Here is a 25,016-nt window from a genome sequence, read left to right as displayed (position 1 = left end):
AGGCCAACTATGCTTACTTAAATATGGAAAACTAATGTTAAAGACAGAATTTCCTGCAAGCTTTGTCTAACCAAAGAAGACTCCCCCAGAAATGCCACTTCTGTAGTTTTAGGAACCAATACCTGTGTCTGATATATAAGGACCACTCCTAGGGAACTTGTCTTGGGACAGCCATCAGCAACAACCAACCCTTGTGGGATGTGAGGTATGGTGTGGGAGGTTGTGAGCTTCTGGCATCTCAGCACCATGAAAAGAAGGAGGAAAGCACCAATGGTTATCCGTTTCCTTACAGTGAGAACTTAGGTGCACACACATGTCTTCCTTCATCCTTGCTGGGGCTGCCAAAGAGAAGCAATATTCCCAGGAAAATAAGTGGTATGGCCCATTCTAGGTACCTCCTTCCTTCAGATTGGTCAGGTTTCTACCTGGCCAACATCCAAGTTCAGGAGTCTGGCACAGGAGAGGGATGAGAGGGAAAGGAAGAATGATCACTGACTCATCTACGTGTTTATTTATAGAGTTTCGAGTTTCTACAGAGCATCCAAGAAAAGGCCTTCCCTGGATTATACTGCTGGGAACATCTATAATTGATATGGGGGACACACATACAGGCACACACAGGCACTAACACACATATGTATACACACACACACACACACATGCATACCAGCTACTTGATTGCACCAGTCAACTTTTGCTATATAACAAACCATCCCAAAGCTTAGTGGCTCAAAACAAACATCATTTATTTAGATCACGATTCTGAGGTTTGTACAGGTAATTGTTTTGGTCTGAGCTCAGACTTCTCATATGCCTACAGCCAGTGAGCTATGTAGAGGCTGGGTGTCAGGATGGCCACACTCAGGTGTCTATTATTAGCAAACTATTGGCTGGTGCAGTGGGCACAACTACATGTCTCTCTTCATCCAGCAGGCAATCATGGGTCTCAGGGTCCCAGGACCCGCAAAAGAACGAGCCCCAGTACACAAGCATGTTTCAAGTCTCCGTTTGCTTCATGTTTGCTAATGTTCCATTGGACAAAGCAGGTTACATGGCTAGACTAGACTCTAGGGGTGAAGAAACAGATTCCACCTCTTGATGGGAAGATCTGCGATGCCACAGGCAGGGGAAGTATCTAGGACCATCATTCATATAATCTACCACACCTGTTCGTTTTGTTTTTAAAAATTCTCTTCTCATTTGAGATCTGCACGTTGTCATTCTTCTCACTTGCTGGAGAATGTGTTTTGTTCAACAGCTGTTCTAGCAGCTAGAAAATATAATTTATTTTGAGATGAACTATTTTGCTCTGAGATTAATTAAACTCTAGCTCTTTCTCTCGAAGAGAAAATTCTCTGTTGCTCTAATCAGCTATTGGCTGCCATGTAGATACCCCCAGAGTCTGGTTACAAGCTAAATATAGGATGCCATTCTAGGAAACCTGTTGACAGTGTGGATTTGGCTCACAAGTCACGGTGGGCCTGAAGTAAAGGAAAATGGCAGTGTCAAAGTCATGAAGAAGGAGTGGGGAGAGGGAGTAAGAAAGTGAGAGGAGAGAAAAACGCTCAGTTAATAGAACTGGCCTTGGTGTCACTGTGGAGAAACACGCAAGCACATATCACTCAATACCTCAGGGGGAATTTGTAGCCTGCAGACCTAGGTGTATCTTTTTAAGGGTGATTCAAGGGCATGTGGGGTAAAGTTTGACTAATCACAGTGGAGGGAAAATGCTCTGTGTTCAGTTACATACTGTCATAGCCAGTCAACACTGTTCGGGTCTGTGAAGGACGAGGGGAAAGAAAAGATTGTTGGGTAATGGAGGTAGGTGGAGAGGGGTACATCTGGATTGGAAGGACTTTCCAGGAAAAGAGATTTGAGACTTCAGTTTCAGCTCCCCACTGTGAGATAAACATGCAGGGGCAAGAACAGAGCCCTTCAGCCCACTTCCCTCCTGCTTTAATCAGCTCCTGAAACAAACACAATCAGCTCTAGCTTAACTTGGAATCAGGAAAGGGATCAAAAACTAGTAAATAACCCTCCTGCCCAAAGCCCATCAGACCATGGTACAAGCGTGCACACACACAGGGTAGATGCAGGATAGGCCAGAGTAGGAAAAACTCTCATTGAGGCCTGAAGAATATTGCTCTTCCCTCAAAGTAAGTAGCCCCGTGGGGGGGGGGGGGGTGTCTGAGGGCTTGCTCTTGGGGACAAACGCTGCCAGCTGCACATTAAAATCCACTTTCCCCTTCTTACTGGTCACACAGCTTGAGTGTATTTCCCAGACTCCCTTGTAACGAGGCTCGGTCATGTGATTGAATTTTGGCCTGTAGGATGTAAGAGGAAGTGACGTAAGCCACTTCCATAACCAGGATTTAAGATAGTAGACCTGTCTCCTCCATGTTATCCTTCTCCTCACCACCTGGAGCCCATCACAATCTAGTTACAACCATACAGATAACAACCATACCTAGGGGATGGTGCAGCTATGCAATAAAAACAACCTGGGATTCTGATGGACTGTGGAGCAGAGCTGCCTCAGGAATCTGAACCCTGTACCTTTGAATCATTACCTGAAAGACAAAGAAACCTCTTGGTTCTGTAGGCTACTGTGTGTGAGTCTCTTTGTTACAGCAATTTAGCCTTTTACCCTAATACTTGCATTCATTCAACCTAAATGTTGTAGGTCCCCTTTGGAGATTCTCCTGTGTCTTGAGGTCACCATGAGGCCAGCCTTAAACACAAATAAATTTTAAAAAATCAAAATATATATCCAACTCTAAAAAGGCTGTAGAATGATGGATGCTTTTCCTGAAATTTTCTTTGGGAGAAGGTACAGAGGAGGTGTTGATATTGCACATGCCTCAGTAAAACTGCTTCAGAATGTCTTTTTTCTCCCCAAAGTTTATTCCCTATGGCAATTATCATCCTTCATGTGTATGTTTCTCACTCTTTGTCTTGCTCTTATGCTCTACACACACACACACACACACACACGCATGCATTCCTCCTCTTGGGCCCCTCTCCCACTTCTGCTCTTTGCTCTGCCTCTGTAGCCTCCTCCTTCTTCTAGTCTTGTCTCTCTTGGTTCCCCACTTTGTAGCCGTAACAGCCATGCAGTTCATAAAAAACAAAAGATAATCCTTATCATCCTTATTAGGAGCCAGGAAGATCAGTGAAATAGTAACTATTCTAACTCTAATTGAGCATCTACTATGAGCTCACAAGACAGACACAGAACCATCTGGAAGGAATCCTAAAGAGCAACCAATGACAAAAACCAAAGCTCAGAAAATAACTTGCCTGGAAATTATTAGTGGAAGAACTAAGACTACACTCCTGTCTCTTAGCCACTCATGCTCAACTTCTAGTCCCATGCTCTTTCCTGATGCTACCCTCACTCCTTGCTCTGAAACTTAGAGGAAAGTATCTTTGGCACCTCCACAGAATGCTTGCTGGAACTTCTGTACACTAGACCCACCAGAGGGGGAGAAAGGCAGGCCAGTCAGAAGGCTGGGGAACCTGAGCCCTTCATAGAGGCAACCAGAGCAAAAGCTTCACACCTACTCTGGTGATCTACCAATTTCACTCCTACATATTTACTCAAGAGAAATGAAAATACATGCACATAAGAGTACCTGTGCATAAATGCTCGTGGAAGCTAGATTCATAATAGATAAAAACAGGAAATAACGCAAATATCCAACATGATGAGAACTGATGAATAAATTATGGTATAGTCATACCATGAAATGTGACCCAGCAATAAAAAAGGAATGAACTGCTGATATACACAACAACATGGATAATCTGAAAAGCATTATATTGAGTGAAAGAATAAGACATAAAAGAGTACATACTGAATAACTTTATTTTTGTGAAGTTCTAGAACAAGTTTGACTAATATACGATGATAGAAATAGCAATGATTGTGTCTGGTGGGGGGATGGGGACTGACTGCAAAGGGGCACAAGGGAACATTCTGGGGTGATTGAAATGCTCTATATCTTGATTTATAAGGTCAGGGTTGGGTGTATACATTTGCCAAGCTCATTGAATAGTACGTTGAAGAACTGTGTATTTAACTATATATAAATTATACCACACACACACACACACACACACACACACACACACACACACACAGTATTGGGAGGAAAAAGACTATCACAAGAAAAATGTATCCATTAAACTTGCAGCTTTTGTTTCTTGCCACATAATGTTACAAAGCAAATTTCTCCTCAGTACCATTATCTCTTGGCTTCATCTATTCTTCACTTTCGTTGCATCCTTGATAATCATATCAAAAGCTCTCCCTATATCCATCAAAACCATCATGCCAAATGTGTGGGATGCAAACATACAGCCTCAGCCTGGGGCCAAGCCTAAATGACCACCCTAGGCTCCTCCTTGGGTTCTGTACCTTCCGGTCAGGCTGTGAATGAAAAACACAAGGGCAGGGAGGTGACAGAAGCTCTTTACCACATTTTAGAGCTCAATCTCACTGGGGAACTCTGGGAGATAGTATGGAACAATCCCACCCAAGTGATGAGGAAGCGGGGGAATTTACACACCAACTCCTGTCAGTCACTGGTTGAAGGTGTTAATACGCCAGAACATCTGGTCTACTCTGTGCACAGGCAGGCTGGGATCTGGCAGCTAGAGAAAGCCCTCAGGCAAAGAAATGTGTAAGTTGGCAGCTGGAAGTCAGAAAGATATGTATAGAAGTGGTTACGCCTGAAAGGTTAAGGGTGGTGCATTACAACTGTCTGCTACAAGACCTAAACATACAGAACCAAGTATTGTTCCCTGATTGGGTCTGGTGTCTTAATTCAGGCCCCCTGTACTGGCTAGCTTTTGCTGTGTAACAAACTACCCTGAAACATAGTGGCTAAAAAAAATAAATATTTTATTTAGCCCACAGTTTTGTGGGTTGACCAGATAATTCTTCTGATTTGGATCAGCTCAGCTGATCTCTGCTCAGCTCTCTCATACGACTGTAGACATGAGTTAAATGAATGGTTGTTTTAAGCCACTAAATTTTGGGATGGTTACATGGTAAAAGCTAACTCATATGCAGGGTAAAGGAGTGAAGTTAGATTAGGTTATCAGTTAAAGCCTCACTGAGAAGGGGACATTTAAGCTGAGACTTAAAAGATGTCAGGAAGATGATGATACTAAGAGCAGGGTAGGGCATTCAAGGCACAGAGAACAGCAAATGCAAAGGTCATGACAGGAAAGAGCTTGGTGTTTTGAGGGAACTGAAAGAAGATGAAGAAACGAGCTAGGACTTAAGATGGGAGAGAGAGAGAAAGAGAGAGAGAGAGAGAGAGAGAGAGAGAGAAGGGGAGAGAGGAGGGGAGGGGAGAAGAGGGATGGAGGAAGATTGAAGGGTACAGGGAAAAATCTATGCATCCTCTGACTCATAAGAGGAAAGGAGCCATAAGAATACATTCTTTATTAGTTATCTTCATTAATAGAATCTTACTCAAAAATATATTCTGAATATGCAGCATTTTTATTATGTATATTATTCATAGAGAATATGCTAATACAAATTATTCATATTCTTTATACAGTCTTCTCCTTCTTTTCACTCTCCCCTTTCTCTTCTCCCCAGGCTCAGCTACAGGAAGAGAAAGCTGTGGCAGAGGCAAATGGAACAGTCCTTAACATGAATATAAAATGAAAACCCATTGTCTAAACAAAGAGTTCGCAAAAGCAAGACAGTGGTGTGAGTTGGCCATTCAGCAAATTGGACATTTGGCAAACTGGATTCCTGAAAATTGGCTTCCAGCTTTGCAACCCTGAAAACCTCCAGCTCTTCCCTCTTTGTGCTTTAGTCTTCTCAGAAAATAGACTGGATGAAGCCTAAGTCCCTTCCAGCTCTAGTGTAATGAGGTTTTATGGGACCCATGAGTTCCATGGGGTTGTGTGTGGGTGTGCATATGAGTAAGTAGAAATTAATTAATCTCAGATGCCTGACAAGTATCAAATAGAAAGGGAGTGAGGGACCTTTGAGGTTGAAGAAGGAAAGAGAAGGGGGCAGGGGAGGCATTCACTAGGTCATCTTGAATTGCACCAGATTTTAGTTCAACAATAAACTAGTCCTCTAATTTCAAAGTCTAATGCTTGGGCACGAATGTGTTATAACAGGAGAATGGATGTGGAAATAGACCAGAATTGAAAGCCTTGTCTCAACAATCAATTAAATTCACCAGGCAAATTCCCAAATAAGCCTTGTTTAGTTTTGTTTTCTTCAATGAAGGAAGGAGACTATACCATATCTAGCATGGAAGCAGACTTCCAACCAAAAAAAAGGGGGCAAATGTGGAAGGAAAATTAAAAAATACATCGTGTTTCATGTACTGATAAGGAGACCAAGGACATAGACCTTGATACTGCTATTAACTGTGTAACATGGAGAAAATCACATCATCCTTCTGTGCTACAGTTTCCTCTTAGGAAGACATGACTAGATCACAGATGATAAAAAAAAAACTTAGCATGTATGATACCATCATCTCTGTCCTGGCCAGCGAGAGATATCAATAATAAGTCATAGCAATCTTTCCAATAATATCTAGAGATGTTCCCAGAATCCACTCAACACAGTGCTTCCAAGAACCACTACCACATTAACAGCATTGGCTCTCAAACCTATCTACTTTTCTGAACTAGTCCACTGGTTCCCAACCTGTGGGCTACAGACTCCTGGGAGGCTGTGAGGTTACTGAAAAGTGTCTGTTAAGTCATATGTTAACCAAGCCAAATCTATAGTTTTAGTAAAGTCCTATATTATCAGTATATTCATTCCCAAAAGAGACTGGGACTATCTGGCCATGGGCATTTCAAACTCTTCTTCTGCTCTGGCATTTTCTATTCTGAGGCTGATTTTCTTTCTATCTTATACCCACTTCCCCTCTATTTCCTTCCCCCTACCTGAGGTTTTCTAACACTAACATGAACTCTGGTAAGGAAGGAATTTTCCAATCCTCTCAGATAAGAGAAAGAACCAGGCAGCAGAGGTCAGCAGATGAGTCACAATAATCAACATTGCTTTCTCCTTGAGATGGGCTGTGACCAACTTGAGGGTCATCTGCCCAAACTGGTTCTGGACTTCACCCTTTTATTTCAGGTCATAAGGCCAGGGTCTTCCTTTCCATATCATTTCCCAGACTTTCCTAAATGTTTAATATCATCTCAGACTCAAGTTTCGTTTCTCCTTGAGCATTTTAGGGTAGAAAGCTAAGACCCAAGGAAGTATGGAGTACAAGCTTGGGCACTATCACTTACTAGTTAAATGACCTTTAGTAGTTTTCTTCATCTATTTAAGTCTCAGTTCCCTCATCTGTAAAGTGAGATAGTTGTGGTGATTAAATAAGACAATGTACACAAATTGCCTAGCAAAGAGCCTGCCACATAGGTGTTCGATAAATGATAATAATGATGATAATAGATAAGTTTATTGGATGCTTAATATAATGTCAGGTACTCTATTAAGCATGTTACAGACAACCCATTTAACCAAACATGTTTCCTTTTTGTTATAGGTTGCAAAAATGGCCATGATACTTTGCAGCTTCTATATCTCCACTCTTTGATTCTGGGTATAGGCCAATATAATGTAACAGAAAACACATTATGTGAGTCCTGAGATTGGGCCTCAATAGACTCTGCAGGCTTCCCCTCTTGCTCTACTGGAGGGTGAGAGACAAATGGAGCAAAGACATGCTTTCCCAGCTAAAGCCACCCTAGACCAACCAGTCCCCAGCCAACACAGCAGCTGGCCATATTTGCATGAGTGAGCCCAGTCAGGTGATCAGCTGAGCCTTAGATCAGCACAACTGCCTAGCTGATCCTATCCCAAGTTGCGGCCCCACAGAACTGTGAACTAAATACAGTATTGTTGTTTTAAACCACTATGTTTTGTGATGGCGTGTAATGCAGCAATAAGTGATACACTTTTCTTCTTGAGTATACACCTAGAGACTATCTTTCCCGTACCCCCTTGCTCCTAGATTGGCCACGTGACTAGTTCTTCCCAATTAAGTGTGAGTGAAAAGTGGCGTGCGTCACTTTCACGACAAAGTGGTTTAGGAGCTAGTATACCTTCGTACTGTTTCCTCCTCTGTTGACTGGATGCAGGGGTTCTAGCAGAGAGCTTCAAGGTCTTAGGAGATGTTAAGCCAGAATATGGAAAGAACCTGGGTCCCTGAATCACCACCACATGGAGGACAGCCACACACCAAAGAAGAACATCCATTTGGACTCCATGATCAAGTGATAAACTTCAATTGTGTTAAACCACTGAAGTATGAAGGTGTCTCTGTGGTAGTTAGCAGTAGCTTAACTAGCACACAGGGATTATATAATTAAATTATTCCCATTTTCCAATGAATAAACTGAGGTAAAAAGAAATTAAGGTAGTAAGGGTTGGAATATGAACCCAGGCTGTCTGACTCATAGCAACTCCACATCTTATCTCCCCAAGGTAGTTGTAATAGTCATTATTGTTAATATTCCTGGAGGTTTTAATCTATCTGAATGATGAGTTACTTTGCAGAGACACAACAGTGCAAGCCTTTGCCATTTCTTGCCCTTCTCTCATTCCCCAAACTGCATAGGCTTTGAGGTTGGTGTGGAGGGAAGAATTTATATCATTGTTTCCATCTCTTCAGACTCCGGCTGCCCAGCCTGTCTGTCACAGAGAATGGCCTGAAGTGTTTGCACCTCTAGGACTTCTCACTAATGAGGAAGCTGCCTTCCTCTAGAGCTTTCTGCAGAGCTCTGGGTCCACCACAGGCTGCGCACTCTTCTGCAATTCAGCCTTCTCCCTTGGTTCCCCATGCCTCTCACCTTGTTTATACCATAACCTCTCCTTAGTATCACAAGGGTCAGTGAAGTGGAGGGGACAAAGAAATGTCTGTTCTTTGCACGTTCATTCAACAACTACCGGACACCTATTATGTGCCATGTACTGTGCTGGGCACTGGGAATACGATGATGGGGAAAACTGACAGAATCCCTGCCATCACCAAGCTTCTATCTGAGGGAAAAAGGAACAGGAGTAGTTAGCATGTTGACAGAGGTGTGAATCTGCTTAGATGTAAATGAATATCCCTAACAGAAGAGTGATGGTGTATATGGTGATTATTTTGCCAACATCTAGGGTGGCAGTTCTTCAATTTACCTTGTATGAGAATCATCCAGAGAGCTTAAAAAGCACACTACAGCCAAAGTATGGAAAGAGCCCAAATGTCCATCGATGGATGAATAGATAAAGAACATGTGGTATACATATATACAATGGAGTATTACTCAGCAATCAAAAAGAATGAAATCTTGCCATTTGCAACTACATGGATGGAACTGGAGGGTATTATGCTAAGTGAAATTAGTCAGTCAGAGAAAGACAAAAATTATATGACTTCACTCATATGAGGACTTTAAGAGACAAAACAGATTAACATAAGGGAAAGGAAATAAAAATAATATAAAAACAAGGAGGGGGACAAAACAGAAGAGACTCACAAATATGGAGAACAAACCGAGGGTTACCCCTCCAGGGGTAGGGGGGGATGGGTAAGGGGCCAAATGGGTAAGGGGCACTAAGGAATCTACTCCTGAGATCATTGTTGCACTATATGCTAACTGACTTGGATATAAATTTTTTAAAAATTAAAGAAAAAAAATAAAAATAATAATTTTTTAAAAAACACACTATAGGTCCTTGTCCTCAGAGGTTTTGATCTGGAAGATCAGGAGTATGGATTCAGGAATCTGCATTTAATTTTTTTTAATGTTTATTTTTGAGAGAGAGACAGAGTATAAGCAGGGGAGGGGCAGAGAGAGAGAGAGAGAGAGAGAGAGAGAGAGAGAGAGAATCTGAAGCAGGCTCCAGGCTTTGAGCTCTCAGCATAGAGCCCAACTCAGGGCTCAAACTCACAAACCAGGAGATTATGACCTGAGCTGAAGTTGGACACTCAACCAACTGAGCTGCCCCAGGAATCTGAATTTTTAACAAACCCACTGGGAGATTCTAATTCAGATGGTATTTTTTAAAAAATTTTTTAATGTTTATTTATTTATTTTTGAGAGAGAGATAGTGAGCAGGGGAGCAGCAGAGCGAGAGGGAGACAGAGAATCCCAAGCAGGCTCCACGCTATCAGCATGGAGCCTGATACAGGGCTTGAACTCACGAACCTGGAGATCATGACCTAAGCTGAAATCAAGAATCAGATGTTTAATCAACTGAGCCACCCAGGCACCCCCAGATGGTCCTTTGAGAAACTCTACTCAATGGTAAGGTGTGGCATTCCCATAGAACTTCATATATGTGGTACCAGAACTCAGGGGCAGATCTAGGCAAGGCCTCTGAAGCCAAAGGCTGGGGGCACTGGGGAGCAACATGATGGTGCATTGAACCACTAGCAAGTCAGCACCACAGAATGCCCAGAAGAACAGAGAACAAAGAATCCAATTAAATCCATTGAGTCCCCATGAAAAGACAGAGAGAAAGGGCAACTGTCATCACTAAAGTGACAAATAACATGCTGAATGTGAGTACTTTGCCTGAATTAAGTTAGCAGAAGGCTTTCAGGGAAGCAGCTTGTGGGAACACATTAAAATAGCACAAGAGACTGAAGCACTTTATGGGAAACTCAGATTTTTCTTACCTTAAATCAAATATTCATTGAAAGGAAGAATTCATACCCAAAACAAGCAGCACTGAATTGTTTCAAGAAGAGGTGCCAGTTACAGCTGGGTCCCTAGCCAAGGCCCCGCTAGGTAAGCAGATCAACTGTCTTCTAGTAAGAGATTCGGTTCCTGAGGACACAACAAGGACACATGGGTAGAAATTACAGGAAGGCACAGTTCAGCTTGCTGTGAGGAAGAACTTTTGAATAAGTTAAAAACGGAATAGGCTGCCTTTTGAAGCTGTAAACTGTCTGTTATTTGAAGAATTCAAGCCAAGCCTAGATGTACTGCTGTGTATTTACCAAGCTCTCTTTGTATCTAGTGTACAAAGACCAAGATTAAGACACAGTCCTTGGCCTCCATGAACTCATACTCTAGTGGGGGAGGCAGACAAATAAGCCCACAATTGTACCATGCATGGTACAATGACAGCATGACTCTAGGATACCTGAGTACTGCAAAAGCCTAAGGGAGGAGGTGGTGGCTCAGATGGAAAGGTCGGGGAAGGCCTCCTAGAGGACGTGACATGAGATTTGAATACTAAGCCACTCAAAGAAGAAAGAATGGCATTCCGGGCAGATGGAACAGCATATGTGAGGGCATGGAGGCAGGAAGCAGCATTATAGGGAGGAGAAAAGACCGACGTTCGATGGGCTACAGTGCAGGGTACTGCAGGAGGGAGGTAGGGCAAAAAGCGAGGGAGGCAGGCACAGATCAGATGCTGAGGAATCTCTGGGCTAAGATGAGAGGTTATCTTGAAAATGGTGAGGGGCCATTGGAGGTTGATACACATGACTTCTCTTTTTTTATTTAAAAATATTTTTAATGTTTATTGATTTTTGAGAGAGAGAGAGAGAGAGAGAGTGGAGGTGAGGCAGAGAGAGAGGGAGACATGGAATCTGAAGCAGGCTCCAGACTCTGAGCTGTCAATACAGAGCCTGAAGCGGGGCTTGAATGACACTGGGCTTCAACTCATAAACTGCAAGATCACGACCTGAGCTAAAGTCCAACACTTAAGCGACTGAGCCATCCAGGAGCTCTGACACACATGACTTCTAAAGCCCTTTTCAATCAAAAATTCTTTGAGTCTAGACAACTATTTGTTTCTTCTAAGATTACTTTATAAATTGGTAACGTATATAAAAGCAATGCAGTTTTAGTCACAAACATTTATAGGATCTTGGTATGTGAATGATGTGGTATTTTAAATCAGTAGAGAAAGAAGACACTATTAATAAATAGTGTTGGGACAACTGGCTAGCCATAAGGCAAAGGATCAATTTAGATATATACATCCATCCATCATGCACAAGCATAAACTACAAATGGATCAGTGATCTAAATGTAAAAAAAAAAAAAGATGAAACCATAGAAGTGCTAGGAGAAAACATAAGCACATTCCTCTATAATGTGGGTGTGGAGAGGCTTTTTAACTATGCTTTAAAATCCAGAGGCAATAAAAGAAAAGTTTGACAAACGACTACTTAAAAATAAACTTTGCATAATCAAAAACACTATAAACAAAGTCAAAAGACAACTGATAAATGGAGAGAACAATTCTCAAATATACCACAGAAAACACATTAATATTCCTAATATATAAATAACTCTTTTTTTTTTAATTTTTTTTTTCAACGTTTATTTATTTTTGGGACAGCGAGAGACAGAGCATGAACGGGGGAGGGGCAGAGAGAGAGGGAGACACAGAATCGGAAACAGGCTCCAGGCTCTGAGCCATCAGCCCAGAGCCTGACGCGGGGCTCGAACTCACGGACCGCGAGATCGTGACCTGGCTGAAGTCGGACGCTTAACCGACTGCGCCACCCAGGCGCCCCTATAAATAACTCTTAAAAATGGAAGGACAAGGGCTTGGGGGCAAAGGTAGAATAAAGAGTTATTGCTTTATGGTTACAGACTTTCTATTTGGGGTGATGGAAAAGTTCTGGAAATAGTGGTGATGGTCATACAACACTGTGGATGTACTTAATGCCACTGACTTATACACTTAAAAACTGATAAAACATCAAGTGTTATATATTTATATTTATATTTATATTTATATTTATATTTATATTTATATTTATATTTATATTTATATTTATATTTATATTTCAAGCATCCAACTTCTGCTCAGGTCATGATCTTGCGGTCCGTGGGTTTAAGCCCCGCATCGGACTCTGTGCTGACAGCGACAGCTCAGAGCCTGGAGCTTGCTTCAGATTCTGTGTCTCCTTCTCTCTCTGCTCCTCCCCCAATCACTCTCTGTCTCTCTCAAAAACAAACATTTAAAAAACTTTTTTAAATGGACCTTAAACATAAGAAATATCATTCATAATTAGAGAAATACAAAAATAAAGCAACATTAAGATATCATCTCTCACCTACCTGACTGGTAAAACTGTAAAAGTATGACAACAAAGTATGTTGGCAAGGCTGTGAGGAAACAGGCAGTCTCATACATTCTTGGTGGGAATGTAAACTAGTACAACCCTTCTGGAGGGAAGTTTAACAATAGGTACAGAATGATATATGCAAGTTATCTTTTGACCCACCGTTATCTGTTCTAGGAAATGTATACAACAATACAATTATACATATGCACAAGATTATTTATTGTGGCAACACTTATAATTGTAAAATACCAGAAACAAACTAAATGCTGACAATGGAAGAGTGATGGAATAAATAAATGAAGCATCAACACCATGGAGTAGTATATGCAACTGTAAAGAACCAATGAGGAAGATATCTATGAACTGATAGGGAGTGAGTTTGAAGACATCACGCCAAGTGGAAAAAAAACAGTGCAAAAGATGACCCATATTATGCTCCCCTTCATGTGAGAAAGAGGGGGATATAAGAAAATATACATGTATCTGCTCAGTTGTACAAAAGGAATATAGAAAGGATAAACTAGAAACTGAGGAGAGTGGGCAACTATAGGAGATGAGTGGGAATGGAGTGGAAATAATGGGGGAATGAGAACAGGGTAGTAGAGACGAGTGGGAAGTGACATTTTCATAAGTATACATGTTTGTCTACTTCTGGATTTTGGAACTGTGTGAATGCTTCGATTACCCTAAAAAAAAATTACTGATTCAAACCAGGATATGAAGAGAGCTCAGGATAATAAATAATTGATAACAAATGAGTCTAACTGTATTACAAGTGGACAGTATAACCACCCTGAAGGGAAAATAACTAACCTAATTTGTTGAACAAGAGTTTGATTGTACACCGAAAGGTTAGAGATATAAAGAACTGTATATTGTTCTCTAGTTAGTAAATTGTTTTTCACAGGAGTTTAGTTTAGCAATTCTGAAACTACTTTACGTGTGTACTAGGACTGAGCAAATACATAAATTTATCATGGATAATGAGAACCAGGATTCTCACTGTTGGGGAATGGGATTGCAAATAAGGAAAAGAGGAAGGCTAAAATGAACCCTGTAGTGTTGGACTGTAGGAAGTATCAATATGAATTCATGGTTTTTATTTTTTTTTTTAATTTTTATTTAAATTCTAGTTAGTTAGCATATAGTTTAGTATTGCTTTCAGGAGTAGAATTCAGTGATTCATCACTTACATACAACACCCAGTGCTCGTCACAAATGCCCTCCTTAATGCCCGTCACCCATCTAGCCCATTCCACACCCACCAAATTCATGGTCTTTAAACATATGTGCACACAGAGAGGTACAGATATAAATACAGGTGTGTGCTATCATTTGTGAGCATACATGTATATATTCCCTAGCTCTGTTCACTGAGAGGACCAGGAAGTAATGCCACTCTGGTAGCAATAAGCATACCCAGCACCCACATCTTGATTTCTAGCTACTTTCCTCCAATAAAAGGAACCAGGGCTCCTTAGAGAAATGGTGACTTCCAGTTCAGGACTGGTAAAAGAAAATATAAGATAAGACTGGCACATCCTGTGGAGACAGAAAGGAAGCAATCAAAAAATGATGGGGCATGTTGAAAGGACACAGAACCAACACAAAGGAGCCCCCCATGGTCAAATCTGGGGCAATTTTAACAATCCAATAATGATAGTAATGGATTATAACCCACAGGAAAAAAATGTCTGTACAGACATACCGCTTCGCAGAAAGCGTTTTTTTACAAATTGAAAGTTTGCGGCAACCCTGTGTCAAGCAAGTCTATTGACGCCATTTTTCCAATAGCATTTGCTCACTTCACATCCGTGTCACGTTTTGGTAATTCGCACAATATTTCAAAGTTTTTCATTATTATTGTGTTTGTTATGGTGATCTACAATCGGTGATTACAACTCACCGAAAGCTCAGATGATGGTTAGTGTGTCTTAGCAATAGAGTATTTTTTAATTAAGGTATGTACATTGTTTTTTTAGACATAATGCTATCTGCATATTTACGAGACTAAGTATAGTGTACACATAACTTTTCTATGTACTGGGAAAGCCAAAAATTCATTTGACTTGCTGTGCTGTGATAACTGCTTTATCGCAGTGCTCTGGAAACAAACCGGTAATATCTCTGATGTCAAAGAAATGATGGAAATTGAAAAACAACGTTTAGCAAAAACCATGGTAATAGTTATTGGAAGCAAGAACCATTGATGGATGCTGTTATGGACTGAATTATGTAGCCCCCCACCACCAAATTCATATGTTAAAGCCTTCCCCCCACATGACTATATTTGGATGTGTTGGGAAACTAAGTAAAGGTCTGCAGCATAAGATGGCCAACGAGACTAAAACTCTAGTTCCTAGCTTAGAGACCCCTCTTCTGGGTTCTTCTTCCCGCCCTGCTTGCCCTGTGCACCAAATTACTACTAATGAGGAATGCGGAAGTAACAGACTATAAATTGCCTCCCATGCTTGCGCTCAGGGCTCAGATCTTTGGAGAAACGGTCTCCTCTGAGCCTGCCGGTGTTAAATAAATCTCCAATCCACCAAGATCACCGAGTGCCGCTTGGTTTTCCTGCCAGCGTTCCAGCCTGGTTCAGTTAACAGATGAGGCCTTTGAGGAAGTACCACTGCACAAAACTTGGAGTATCACACATTAGGTAAGCTGGCAGCCTCCTGTGTGCCCCACTCTCCCCGTTCAGTGCTTCTATAATCGTGTTGAGCAGTGGTTGATTTCTGATACCTCTGTCTTTCCACCAGACCATGGGCCCCTCAAAGGTAGGAATGTCTTGTTCATCTGTGTATCCCCAATTCCAGGACCACAGTAAACACTCAAGGTTTTTTTTTGTTTTTTTGTTTTTTTTGTTTTTTAGCTGGATAGAATTGGCACTAAAAAGGAGTAAATTAGCATGTCATCTGTTGCCGGCTCCCATCTAGAGAAAGTTCTTTGGCTTTTTTTCTAGTTCAATGTAGTGGATGCCATGTTGTGCCTCCTCAGTCCTACCTTCAGAATAAAGTAGTCCTTCCCCCCGGCCGACTGGCAGCCAAGTGCCAGTCCACTTGATGGGAAAGAGCTACCTCAGCAAATGTGTGCCCCTTTACTAGGGGCACCCATGTCTAATGACTGGTCGGTGCAGAGATATGAAGACCTGGGCCCGCGTCCTAACCCCAGACAATCTGCCAGGCAATCCCAGCTCCAGAGCTCCCCACAGGATCAACGGAGGCCTTTGTTGGGACCACACTGTAGCTCAAATTATGCCCTGCTTAATCTTGCTACTCCCTCCTCTTTCACAGGTGTTGATCCTAAGAGCACCCCTAATAAACTCTGCAAACGACTCTTTCAGTCTGCTTCCCAGGGGGCATGGCGGCCAGCACTCTCTAACCTAGGGTGTACGTGTGCCGTTCTCACGCCGGAGCTTTAATACAGTGAATGCCTGTCGGAGCCCAGATCGACTTCCGAGCTGAATTTTCACAGAAGAGGCCTGGAGGCTTAGGAGACAGGACCACCGTCTCACTCACAAGACACCACTCTGTTCCCCTGCCCCCCCCCTTCCTTCCTACTCCTCTACAAATGCCTATACATCCCTACTCAGAGATCCTGTTACGAAGCAAACAGACAAAAATTCGCTCTTTGGGCCCAAAGTAACTGTAAACTGAACACCGTTTAGTTGAAACTGAATCCCTTTATAGGAAGTGTCTGCTTCCGATATCTTTTAACAACTGAGCACATCCCAAGTTCAGATCCCAGCCTCCCTGCCGAGAAGCTGTCCCGCCTCCCATGGCAAAACCCTCAGCTCAGCAGAGGCACCCCTGGCACAGACCAGCTGCTCCCCCAGCTTCGTGTGCAGAGTTGCCACAGCTCGGCTTTTCCCCACCTGGAACCCCTCGCAGCTGGGGCTGGCTTTTGGATTCCTATGAAGGCAATGGCTCCCACTGTCCTTCAGCAGAGCTCAGCCTGGAGCTTTCCCAGACTTGACGAGTCCCAAGCCAACCAGAGATGAGACTCATTTAGAGGAATAAGAAAATGATGGGAACAATCAAACACAGATTGACCTGACTGGTTTTGAGCTGACAGCGAGTCACATAAGTCCCTTCATTTCTGCCCTGGAGCTAGCTGCCATCTTGTTGCATCAGATGCCCACAGCAGATGCTGAACCTCAGTCACACAATTATCTGGACATTGCTATGCAAATGTCTCTTTATTGGCAATAGAGGCCTTTTCATCTATTTTCCCTCTGCCTGTGAAACATTCTCTCATGCCCACAAAAAAGAAAGGCATCTCAGGAGGCTCTAACATTCCTCTTTCAACCATCCCCCTACCCAGCAATACAGTTTTTTCTTTGTATTTGATAGAATCAAAATCAGATGCGCTGCCATCAGGATATGATAAACTGTACTCTTGGTGTTTCATCATAATAGTAGGTTTGGGACTAAAGCCAAACAGTGGCAATCTCTTCCCTTCAGAGAAAAATTGCTTTCAAGAGTTAAATAAAATTCTCCTTCACACCATCCTCAACAGATCCTTCTGTTGGTACCCATAGTACAATATTTTATGAGAAAGACCTTTTTTGCAAAGTCTCTTGAATATTTCCGTATTTCAAATCAATACATTTGATGCCTCTGACAAACATAAATAAATAAAGCTGAGGCTTTAGCAAATCATTTCAGAGTCACAGGCCAGATGAAATGAAGGTGAAATCAGGCTTTAAAGAGGAACGTTTAAGAAAAAAAAAAAGTAGAGGTCGAAGAAAGACTACACTGCCTTGCTCTGTAAGCAGAGAGAATTGATCTGAAGTGGAGATTTGATGGACTTTAATCTTACCCCTGGTATTTGGGGGCCTTCCAGCACCCACACATTTTTGTCAGGCAGTGTTTACAAAGAACTAGAGAAGCAGCAACATTTCAGAAAAAGATTTTGTTTCAGGATGGAAAAGATTAATCATGAAGTCACGTGGTCTATTATTATGCAACAAGGAGTAATGGACTTGTAAGTAAGTGGTGAAAGAAATTACTTAGGAAACAACCTTTTTTCCCTCCGAGAGGATAAGAGGAAAAAGCGCTAGAGGCAATTTCAGCGCTATTCAGGAGGTGAAATTCTCGAGGTTTGATCATTTCTGCAGACGGGGTAGCATTTCTAAAGTTGTAGTAAATATTGATTGTATCATTTCTATAGATTTTCTCTGGGGCTCTTAAGAGAATTAATTTTCCCAGACTGAGGTTTTTCCATTGCAGCTAGGAGAAAACGACCATTCCTTCTGCTTCCCATACTGCGATTAGTTTATTGAGAGATGTGTGCAATCAGTATTACTGTCAATCATCATCATCAAATGGAGATAATGGTGATAGTGATGGTGATGACGGGGAGGAGAGTGATGAGGAGAACAGTAGCAGACATGGCATGATAATGGAGGTGGTGATGGTGGTCATGCTGTTGGTAGTGCTCGGTGGTACATGACAGAGGAAGTGATGGTGCCAGTGGTGATCATGGTGATGTGGCAGAGGTGACGATGCTGTAAGAGTGATGGTGACAGTGATGAGGTGGTAGAGATGGTGATGCTGACGCTAATGGTGACGGGGTAGAGGTGGTGTCAGCAATGGGAGTATGATGGCAGTGGTGACAATGGCGGTGGTGGTGATGGTGACAGAGATTATGATGGTAACAGTGCTGATGATACTCGTAGTCATAATGATACGGTCAATATAGTGATAAAGCCACTATATCTGCAACAGTGTTGCAGAGATTATGTCCCTATTGAGAGGCTGCAGGGGCCCCTGGGTGGCTTCATCAGTTAAGTGTCCAACTCCTGATCTTGGCTCAAGTCTTGATCTCAGGGTCATAAGAGTAAGCCCTACGTTGGGCTCCACGCTGGGAGTGAGTCCGACTTGAAAAAAAGAAAGAAAGAAAGAGAGAAAGACTGTAAAATTCTACTACAATTCATTTCTTTTTTTTTACCAGAATTTATTTTTTTAAACAATTTTTTTAATGTTTATTCATTTTTGAGAGAGAGGGACAGAATGTGAGCGGGGGAGGGGCAGAGAGAGAGGGAGACACAGAACCCAAAGCAGGCTCCAGGCTCCGAGTTTCGAGCTGTCAGCACAGAGCCCGATGCAGGGCATGAACCTACAAACTGCAAGATCACGACTTGAGCCCAAGTCAGACACTTAACCGACTGAGCCACCTAGGCTCCCCAACTACAATTCATTTCTGAACTTCCTTAAATGAGTCTACACAACAGTAGGGGAACTTATTTATTCTGTCATTCAAAAAGTATTTACTCAGCATCCACTATGTTCTAGGCACTGTTCAAGGTACTGATGATATAGCAGTCAATGAAACACACAAAACTCTGTACTCTAAAAGAGCAGCCATTTTAGCCAATAAGACAAAGTAGACAAGTAAAATATGTCATTATGTAGGGTGATGATAAGCCCTAAACACAAAAGGCATAGGAGATGAAACAGGGAGTGTAAGCAGGGGTGGGGTGTGAGTGTGTGTATGTGATAGTTTGGGCGACTATTCAGCAAATACCCTTTCTTCCCCCTCCCCTCACCCACTGTGAGCAGAGTGTACTTCACTAATTCGTTAAGGTTGAGTTTGGTCACGTGATTTCCTTTGACCGAAAGAATGTTCGTGCAGTGTGATGCAAGCAGAGATCTCAAATTGCTTATGTTGTTTGGGCTCGGCTCTTGTGCCCTGATGACAGATCATGAGAAAAGCGTGCCCTGGGTGGCCACTGACCCTTCACCCTGGGCCTCAACACAAGCACACATAGAGCAGACCTGAACTCAGCCTGAAGCCTAAAGCAAAGCTGCCAAGTCAAGCCTGTCCTAGAGCAATCCGGTCTCAGCCAAACCCGTGAGTATGGAAGAAAATGCTTGTTGCAAGCCACTGAGTTTGGGCATGGTTGATTATGCAGCCTAATAATGGCAATAGCCAACTAACACAGAGTAGGTACAATTTTCCCTCATTGGGAAGACGGCATCTGAGAGAAGAGCTGAAGGAGGTGCAGCAACAGGTCACAATGCAGGTAACTCATGACAAATCATTCCAGGCAGAGGGAACAGCAAGTATAAAAGCTCTGAGGCAGAACAGAAATGGCCTGTTCAAGCAAGGAGGCCAATACGTCTGCAACAGAGAAAGAGATGGGAAGAATAATAGAAGATGAAGTTATTGAAGTAATTGGAGTGTGGGGCTGTACTAGGAATACTAGGAAGCCATTAGAGGGTTTTGAGCAAAAAGAGTGACACAATTTAACTTGTGGTTTGAGAAGATCAATGTGGTTTCAGTGTGGGTGAACAGTAAGCTGTAGGGGATAAGAGCAAAAGCAAGGAAGGCAACTGCTAAAGCGCCAGAGAGAGATGACGGGGGTTGGGGGGGGTGACTTCCTGTCTCAGACCATCTCCATGGGATGGCCCAGACTCCTTATCATCCCATCCCAGTAGCTACGGAAACTGAGGCCACTGGGGGTTGGCGTCAGTGTTCGTTACCAGTAAAAGAGCCAACATGAAAGCTCCCACTCATACGTCTCCAATCAGTTGCCCAGCACAGCAAGCGTCGCCACTCCATCCCTCTATTGTCTGGGGGGTTCTCAGCGATTCAGGAAAGGAGGATCTTTTCAGAACAGCTCAGGCAGACACAAATGCAGCCTGACAGTCCAGCCACAGTCTCTTGTGTGTGTGGGTCCTCCACTTTGTCTCAGTTGGCAACACAGCTTTTATTCCAAGTCTCAGACGAAGAGCTTGCCTGCATCCTGGGGGCCCGGGCTGCTCTTAATTTTTCATGGTGGCACCTAACAGGTTAGAGTGCCTATGTCCTAAAGCCCCTTGCTCTCTTAGGCCCTGTTGGAAATGACTTTGCCTGGCTCAGGCGCTCTAATAATTTGCCGCCTCCCCCATGGTACCACATTGTCCTTAACCAACTGCTTCTCTGTTTGGCCTGGACCTCTGTGGAGTAATCAAAAAGAGAGACTTAGTCCAGCATTCTTCCAACTCTGAGGGGGACATTACTCTTTTCTTCAAGTTCATCTGATTATATGGGAAGGTAGCTAAAGGTATGTGTGTGTGCAGCTGTGTGTATATAAGTGTGCTAGGAGGGGATACTGCTCAGAAAATTTATTTGAATGTTGTATTTGATTACTTTTATCTGAATATTATTAGTTTTTTAAACTTTTGTCCCCTGCCTTTTTTTCCCTGGCTCAAGTTTAAGCAGGCACAGACTACGTTTTAGTAGAGAAAATAATTTTTTTTTCCAAATCAAAAGATAGTCTAAGATAAATGTATCTATCTGTAAGAATAGTAAAAAAGATTAGCAAATTAAACCAAACTGGCCCCAGTCCTCTCTTATTTTGTCAAGTGACCTCTAAGTAAAAAGGGAGAAATTGGTGAAAAATTATGAGTTGTCAAAATACTTTGTTTCCTTTTAGCAAATCATCAGGTTTAGAGAAATACTCTGTCCTGACCTTCTGTGGCCATGTATGTGGGTCCATTTGGTTGGACTTGGTGTTGCCCTCAGAACTTTTGGCTGCAGGTTACCATGACCACAAACTCCACCCCAGTGAAGGAAGAGGGAGGAGGCTTTCAACAAGGAAACAATGCCAGGCAGAAGTGTTCTTTAGCTTTTGGGAAGGAAAGCTAACTCCATCTAGAATCTAAGCAGATGCTTGGTGTAAGGGTCACAAGATCACCATCCAGCATCACAGCTGGAAGAGGCCTGGAGGGGAGACTCTGGGAGCCCACCCCATTTTAGTTAGCCATCCCATTTTACAGATGAGGAAACTAAGTCTCAGTGTTGGAGGTTGCCAGATCTGATCCACAGTACTGTTTTGGAAGGGGGACGTGGACTTCCTAATGCAGTTCAGTTGCAAACATAAATGGCTGATCAGAAATGTAGAAAAACTGCTCACTGAGAAATTAAACTACCGTAAAAGGCTGCTGTGGGGTGTCAAACTGGTCTTGTGTTCACAGTGTGTGAGGATTGGATTAAATATTGAAGCAGGGCCACTGCTCTAGTTGGATTCCCTTCAAGGACTGTATTTGAGGATGAACCAAAAGTGTAAAGCTGGCTGAAGAGGAAACCGCAGTCGGGTGGTGCCTATCAGCTGATGGCAGTCTGCATGCACTAATAATTCCTCCCTGACTTATAGCTCTCCCAGCCTGACTTCCAGGCTAGGCTGTGGACTTCCTACCTTTATGCTTTCTTACCTTCCCTCCAGCTGTATTTGTCTAGCTATGTGGCCTTCAATTAACTGCTGTCATTGTAACTGACCCTGAGAGTTTCATGTATTCTCTCATTCTAATCACTTAGCAAAATGAGTCTCAGGGAGAGACAAGTTCAGTGATTTGCCCAAGGTTACGTTATCTTGGAAGTAACAGAATCAGGTCTCTGGGACAACGAGTCCACTGCTTTCTCCACCAACCAGACCCTGCCCCCGTCAGCAAAATGTTACACATTGCTAATTGGATGGCACAACTTAACACTAGAACTGGTTAACAAGTAGAAATCCCACAAAAATGCACAGGTGAGGGCAGTCTGTAAGACAAGTGAGGGAAATAATTTGCAAAAGCTAGGAGAGAGATCAAGCCATCAACTAAAGGAAAAAATGAAAAACGACTTGATTTTCTGGAAAGGCAGTCAACAAAAGGAGAACACTGAGTGGGGCCCCCATCTCAGCTTCTGTTAGATCATGAATCTACGATGGTAAAGCAGAGTCAAATACTGGAACAAGTACAGAATTTGGCAAAGGAATGACTTCACTTATAAAAGGCAAGACAAAACAAAATGCATGAATTTGAAATGGGACTCTTCTATGAAAAACATTAAACCCAACGTCATATGAATCTGAGCAAGAGAAAAAAACTCTGATTAGCTAAGCAAACGGCGGAGTTAACTAGTAAGCTATCAAGGGCTTAACACAATCAGTAAGAATCTGGAGGAGAAGGCTTGGGACAACCAGTAGGACCCAAGGGTGCCACTGAAGTGGCAGAAACCACAGCCAAAGCCCAATTGCTGGGCACAGCACTCTCCTCAAGTTTCTGCTACTGCTGCTATATACCGGATTCTGAACTTGCCCTTCGTCTTTGTGCCCCTTGTTTAAGATTGAGTCTCCCAAGAGCAAGAGTGTAATCGACTATCTAACCCTTGGCTATTCCAGGGGCAGAAAGAAGGGGAAACTGGACCCTTTTGCGTTCCATAGTGGGAACATCAGCAGGAGGCTGCAATGGCTGTTGTCCTTCTACTAAGAGCATGTACAATGGGGATGTATTAATTAAGGCAACATTAATTGTGGTAACAACCCCAAGGTTTAATGGCTTAACACAATTGAAGTGTATTCCTCAGGCATGTAACTGACCAACACAGATATTCTCAGTTGACAGTCAGCCTTCCACAGGAACGTTCACAATTCAGGCTCCTTCCTTATTGTGACTCCACCCTCCTCTTGGACCTTGGAGTCCTTCCCATTCAGCTGGAGTATGGACAAAGAAAATAAAGGTACAACCACTGCTTAATCTTCCTGACCCAGGCATGATGTACATCACAACTGCTCCTGTTTCACTGGCAAGAACCAGCCTTGTAGCCTCAACTACATGTAAGGAACCATGGGAAATGTAGTTCCTGGTGGGCAGATGCTTCCAATAAATGATTCTACACTCTGCAAGAGGGAGTCCACATTTTCTATGAACGAAACATTGTTTTGGGTATGGGAGACCTCCTACATAGAGAGATGGGGACCAACAGGGTTAAGTGGGTAAGATATGTGATAGCCAAAAGTCAACATAAGTCTGTTACAAAATGTGTTTCCAGACACTTGTAAGGAAACCTCCATTTTAATTTTAATGAAGTTGGCTGCACCTTCTTCACCAGAGTTTATAACTTTCAAGGCCAAATATTACCCTGAGAGGCCCACTTGCTGCCCGGTCTAGAATTTCCCTCTGGCGTCCCTGATGACAAGACAGCATTCAACCTGTATTCCCAAACTCCTTACGGGTAGTGTATCAACTAGGATGTTTTAAGCTAGACATAATAAAAACCCCAACTCAAGGTGAAATCCAGAGGTAAAGGAGCCATCAGCAGTTCAATGGATAGCTTCTTTCCATCTCTTTGCTCTGTAATCTTCAGTGGTGATCTCACCTTATGGCTGGTTCTCCTCATGGCCACAAGACGAGTGCCATTGAGCATGGAGACTAATGAGTCCTGATGCATGTCCAGCAGGAGAGAGGGAAAATCTCTTCCCCAACCATATAACACAAGAGCTTCCTTTAACTCTGATTGGACCAGCTCAGGGTATGTACCAACCTCTGGACCACCAAGAGCTACTAAGAGAATGCCATGTGCTAAATGGCTTGGACTAACGAAGATCCATCCCAGGGGCTGGGGCTGGGGTCCCTCTCCCATAATCACATGGAGATAATACTTCAACAAAATTGGGGTTCTGTAGTCAAAAGCAGGGGAGGAGAGGAAGAAGAATTGATATGAGTGGTCAATGAATAGCCTCCACTAAAGATGGAGAAAAGTCTTTAACCTGATAAGAAAGGCCCTTCCACTTTGATGCAGTGCTAATTATTAAAAAGTTCTTTATATTGAGCGCAAACCCTGCTCCTAGCTTTGCTGTCCAGAACTCCACAGCAGAAGTCTAAAATTTCCCTTTCAAAACTTTCAAGATAGATATTATATATTCTTACTCCATGCGAAAATTTTATTTAGGCTGAACCCCCTTGCTTTTATCCTCCTCAATATATCATTTCCCACCTCCTCATCACTCCTGTCTTTCATTTATATACAGGGTAATGTCCAGGAAAGAACAGCAATACTGTACCTTCCTTTGTTCTTCCTATAATCCCTCTATTATTGTAGCCAATGACTAAATATTTAATTAAGGTAATGAAAGCTTTTATAACAGATAAACCCAAATATAATATTGCCTTTGCA

Source organism: Prionailurus viverrinus, chromosome X (genome assembly GCF_022837055.1).
Source record: "Prionailurus viverrinus isolate Anna chromosome X, UM_Priviv_1.0, whole genome shotgun sequence".
NCBI lineage: Eukaryota > Metazoa > Chordata > Mammalia > Carnivora > Felidae > Prionailurus > Prionailurus viverrinus.
Note: the sequence above shows the minus strand (reverse complement) of the source record.